The sequence below is a fragment of the Mirounga leonina genome, unplaced genomic scaffold (genome assembly GCF_011800145.1).
Source record: "Mirounga leonina isolate KUSES-001 unplaced genomic scaffold, KU_Mleo_1.0 Mir_91, whole genome shotgun sequence".
NCBI lineage: Eukaryota > Metazoa > Chordata > Mammalia > Carnivora > Phocidae > Mirounga > Mirounga leonina.
In genome coordinates this window covers 28,596,604-28,602,386 of record NW_023270839.1, presented here as the reverse complement: position 1 = coordinate 28,602,386, position 5,783 = coordinate 28,596,604, and the positions used below count along the sequence as shown (strand labels likewise).

At 44.5% G+C, this 5,783-nt stretch overlaps 2 pseudogenes; both read left to right on the top strand.

The window, feature by feature from the left end:
- Positions 1–1,545: 1,545 nt before the first annotated feature.
- On the top strand, positions 1,546–3,622 carry LOC118002933 (annotated as a pseudogene).
- A 408-nt stretch (positions 3,623–4,030) lies between these two features.
- On the top strand, positions 4,031–5,026 carry LOC118002934 (annotated as a pseudogene).
- Positions 5,027–5,783: the final 757 nt, after the last annotated feature.

Genomic DNA, 5,783 nt, shown 5'->3' with positions numbered 1-5,783 from the left:
CATCTAAAACTAATGATGTAATGTATGGGGATTAACATAAGAATAAAATAAATAAATAAATAAATAAATAAATAAATAAATAAATAAATAAAGCACTTGAATTACACTTAAAAAAAAAATGTGTCAGGAATATTCTCTCTTTTGTGTAAGACTGGAGTTACTTTGTTCCTAAAGGTTTGATATAATTTACTGACTACTGATCTGGAGTTTTCTTCATGGTGAAAGTTTTAATTATGCATTTGATTCCCTTAATACTTAAAAAACTATCTAGATTTTCCCTTTCTTCTGATACCTTTTTTAATAAATTGCATTTCTTTAAGAATGGGTCCATTTCACCTAAATTTTAAAATGTATTGTTATAATGTTATTTGTAAGAGCTTCTTATCATTTTAATATCTGTAGGATCTCAAATAACCACTTGTTTATTCTTAACATTGATTTTCTTCTCCCTCCCCCTCTCTCCCTCTCCCTTTTGCTCTCCTTCCCTTTTTCTCTCTTTCTCTCCCTTTTCTTCCCTCTCCATCTCTCTCTCCCACCCCACCATTCCTGCACTAGGAACTTTCAGTTTTATTAGCCTTTTCTGAAACCAACTGTTGCCCATCTTGATCCTCTCAATTTCATGTTAGTTTTTTGTTTTCCTCTTCATTACTTTCTACTCTTATCTTTAATAATGTCATTCTTTCTGCTTTCTTTGGTCTAATTTGCTGTTATTTTCAAACTTCTTAGGATGGGTGCTTAGCTCATTGATTTCAGCCTCCCATCTTTTCTAACATATTCACGTAAAGCTATAAATTTCCCAATAAGCAAAGCTTTGACCATATCCCACAACTTTTGATATGCAAAATTTCCAAAGTCATTCAATCCAAAGTATTTTCCAATTTCTATTGTGATTTCTCCTTTAACCCATGGGTTATTGTCTAGAAGCATATGTCTGAACTTTCCAATATTTGGAAATTTTGTAGCTTCATCTGTTATTGACTTTAAGCTATGATTTTTTCTTATTTCACCTACCATGTTGATTCCAGTCCAGGACGAGTTTTTGCACTCCCTGGCTCACTGTCCAAAGACTTCACAGGTGGAGCCAAGTCACAGGTGAAATTCAACTTTTCAGTCATACTCAAACTGGCTCTGAAGCCAGTGTATCTCTTCAGCTCAGAATCACCTTAAAAAATGGCGACTCCTCCAGTATATGCAGAATTCTACTGTTCAGAACAGAAGCCATTTCTCCTACTCTAACTTCACCCACAAGTGATTTCCCAGAGTTAAGCTGAAAACTCCAACAGAAAGGTGCTAGAATAAAGTCCTAGCACAGGTCCCTCATACAGGGCCCCTGGGTGGCACAACTCCATAGCATCATACATATGTGGCACAACCACCATGTCATCATCTATGTAGATGGTGTCCCCTGAAGTTGTGCAGGCACCCTCTATGCAACCATACACAGTAGCCTTGGTCCTTTACCATGCAGAGCCTCAGCCAGAGGGATTCCTTTCTCAGCTAGATGCTAACTGCGCTGAGTCAGATATCATGTATATTTGCCCTTGTGTCGGCTGTGACACTTAGCTCAATGCCTAGCACCTGTGTTCATAAATTCTATCGGTGGATGAAGTAAAGGATGAATATTTGGACAGAAAGACATGATAGGACCTAGAAGCAGCTTCTCTGCTCCTTCTGGAACCTCTGTCAGGTTCAGCCTACTCGCCTCCACTCCAGCCTCCACTCCGGCCTCCACCATGTCCATCAGGGTGACCCAGAAGTCCTACAAGATGTCCACCTCCGGCCCCCGGGCCTTCAGCAGCCACTCCTACATGAGCGGGCCTGGCTCCCGCATTAGCTCCTCTGCCTTCTCCCAGGTGGGCGGCAGCAGCAGCCGCTTCCAGGGTGACCTGAGCAGCAGCCTGAGTGTGGTCGGGGTCTACGGCGGCAGGGCCAGAGGCATGGGGGGCATCACAGCTGTCTCAGTGAACTAGAGCCTATTGAGCCCCCTTAAGCTGGAGGTGGACCCCAACATCCAAGCTGTGCACACCCAAGAGAAGGAGCAGATCAAGACCGTCAACAAATTTGCCTCCTTCATCGACAAGGCGAGGCACCTGGAGCAGCAGAACAAAATTCTGGAGACCAAGTGGAGCCTCCTACAGCAGCAGAAAAACGCTCGGAGCAACACAGACAACACGTTTGAGAGCTACATCAGCAACCTCCGGCGGCAGCTGGACACCCTGGGCCAGGAGAAGCTGAAGCTAGAGGTGGAGCTTGGCAACATGCAAGGGCTCGTGGAGGACTTCAAGAATATTTGGAGGAGATGAAAGAGTGTGCAGACATGGAGAATGAATTTGTCCTCATCAAGAAGGATGTGGATGAGGCTTACATGAACAAGGTAGAGCTGGAGTTCTGCCTGGAAGGGCTGACCAATGAGATCAGCTTCTTAAGGCAGCTGTACGAAGAGGAAATCTGTGAGCTGCAGTCCCAGATCCCGGACACGTCAGTGGTCCTGTCCATGGACAACAGCCACTCCCTGGACCTGGAAAGCATCATCGCCGAGGTGAAGGCCCAGTACGAGGACATCACCAACCACAGCTGGGCTGAGGCCGAGACCATGTACCAGATCAAGTACGAGGAGCTGCAGACACTGGCTGGGAAGCACAGGGATGACCTCCGTCGCACGAAGATGGAGATTTCTGAGATGAACCGCAGAATCAGCTGACTCCAGGCTGAGATTGAGGCCCTCAAAAACCAGAGGGCTGCCCTGGAGGCGGCCATTGCTGATGCTGAGCAGTACGGGGAGCTGACCATTAACGACGCCAATTCCAAGGTGGCCGAGCTGGAGGCTGCCCTGCAGCGAGCCAAGCAGGACATGGCCTGGCAGCTGCACGAGTAGCAGGAGCTCATGAACATCAAGCTGGCCCTGGACATCGAGATCGCCACCTACCGCAAGCTGCTGGAGGGTGAGGAGAGCCAGCTGGAGTCTGGGATGCAGAATAAGAGTATCCATACTAAGACCACGAGCAGCTACTCAAGTGGCCTGAGCTTGGTCTATAGAGGCCTCATAAGCCCCGACCTCAACTATGGCCTGAGCTCCTTCCAGTCCAGCTTTGGCCCTGCTGGTTCCTTCAGCCACAGCAGCTCCTCCAAGGCTGTGGTCGTAAAGAAGATCAAGACCCGTGATGGGAAGCTAGTGTCCGAGTCATCTGATATCCTGTCCAAGTGAACAACCACGGTGGTCCCTCCCAGCCTCCCCACTCTTGTAGCTGCCATAGAGCCTTTGGGGGTAAGGAGCTGTGCCGGGGAGCGTCGGGAACAGGAGAGCCACCTAAGACTCAGCCCCAGTTCTCAGCCTACCCTTGGCGGGGAGTCTACTGCCCTGGGTACCCTCTCTTGTTCATGCCCCCAACTAAAAGCGAATTCAAGTGTCTTTTCCCAAATAAAGCCTCAGCCGGCTCTGCCACTCCCCCCCACGCCAAAAAAAAGACACGATAGAAGAAACTGGGCAGTTTTATTTTCGCCTACAAATGTTGGGGCAAAAGTTCAGTGGAACTTAAGACCAAGAAAATTTTTAAATAGAGGTGGAATCAATATAAACTTAAATCAAGTTTCAAGTAACATGCAAAGCCAAAATCTATGAAAAGGGCAAATAAGAGGATGGTCAGTGTCCGAAATAATGAGTCTTAAAGCTAAAAAGCAAATACATACAGTGGAACTATTAAAAACTAAACTTTGGGGCACCTGGGTGGCACAGTCAGTTAAGTGTCCAACTCTTGGTTTCAGCTCAGGTCACAATCTCAGGGTAGTGAGATCGAGCCCCATGTCCGGCTCCGCACACAGTGCAGTATGCCTGAGATTCTTTCTCTCCCTCCCCTCTACCTCCCCAGCTCATGCACTCTCTCTCTCTCTCTCTCAAATAAATAAATAAATCTTTTTATAAATAAATAAATAAATAAATAAATAAATAAATAAATAAATAAATAAAAATTAACTTTCTGCCCGTGGACGCCACCAAGTAAGCATCATTAAAGTCTCCCCTCCCACCGCCATCATGTCTAAGTCAGAGTCTCCCAAAGAGCCTGAACAGCTGCGGAAGCTCTTCATCGGAGGTTTGAGCTTTGAAACAACCGATGAGAGTCTGAGGAGCCATTTTGAGCAATGGGGAATGCTTACGGACTGTGTGGTAATGAGAGATCCAAACACCAAGCGCTCCAGAGGCTTTGGGTTTGTCACGTATGCCACTGTGGAGGAGGTGGATGCAGCCATGAACGCAAGGCCACACAAGGTAGATGGAAGAGTTGTGGAACCAAAGAGGGCTGTCTCAAGAGAAGATTCTCAAAGACCTGATACCCACTTAACTGTGAAAAAGATTTTTGTTGGTGGCATTAAAGAAGACACTGAAGAACATCATCTAAGAGATTATTTTGAACAGTATGGGAAAATTGAAGTGATCGAGATCATGACTGACCAGGGCAGTGGCAAAAAGAGAGGTTTTGCTTTTGTAACATTTGATGACCATGACTCTGTAGACAAGACTGTCATTTAGAAACACCATACTGTGAATGGCCACAACTGTGAAGTAAGGAAAGCCCTATCTAAGCAAGAGATGGCTAGTGCTTCATCCAGCCAAAGAGATCAAAGTGGTTCTGGAAACTTTGGTGGTGGTCGTGGAGGTGGTTTTGGTGGGAATGACAACTTTGGTCGTGGAGGGAACTTCAGTGGTCGAGGTGGCTTTGGTGGCAGTCGAGGTGGTGGTGGATATGGTGGCAGTGGGGATGGCTATAATGGATTTGGTAATGATGGAAGCAACTTTGGAGGTGGTAGAAGCTATAATGATTTTGGCAATTACAACAATCAATCCTCAAATTTTGGACCCATGAAAGGAGGAAATTTTGGAGGCAGAAGCTCTGGCCCCCATGGTGGTGGAGGCCAATACTTTGCCAAACCATGAAACCAAGGTGGCTATGGTGGTTCCAGCAGCAGCAGTAGCTATGGCAGTGGCAGAAGGTTTTAATTACTGCCAGGAAACAAAGCTTAGCAGGAGAGGAGAGCCCGAGAAGTGACAGGGAAGCTACAGGTTACAACAGATTTGTGAACTCAGCCAAGCACAGGGGTGGGAGGGCCTCGCTGCTACAAAGAAGACATGTTTTAGACAATACTCATGTGCATGGGCAAAAAACTCCAGGACTGTATTTGTGACTAATTGTATAACAGGTTATTTTAGTTTCTGTTCTGTGGAAAGTGTAAAGCATTCCAACAAAGGTTTTTAATGTAGATTTTTTTTTTTGCACCCATGCTGTTGATTGCTAAATATAATAGTCTGATCATGACACTGAATAAATGTGTCTTTAAAAAAAAAATTTAAAAAACTTTGGTTGAAAAGCCAATTGGATTCAAATAAATATAAAATGATGACATTTGGGAGTACATCCTTGATTACACAATTGTTTAGGCAATTCAGTAGTAAATATCAGACAGCGTAGGTATTTAAATTTGGCTTTCTTCTAACCTCTTTGATATATTTTGTCATAGCACAGGGTTTGGGGGATTTTTTTTAATGAAACAAAAAGATAAAAGGTAATAGGTGAACTGAATTTAAAAAATGAAAACTGAGTTTGATAAAATTGAATAAGTAGCTTCACTTCTTTGAGTTTTTATCTTATCGCTGAAATATGAGGTCAGTTAGTCAGTATTTCCTCCAGCATATTCTGTAGAACCTCAGTCCAATCTAATACAACATGACAAAGACTTATTCCCAATAAGTTTAGAAAATGCTAACTTAAATAACCTTAATTTATTGAAAC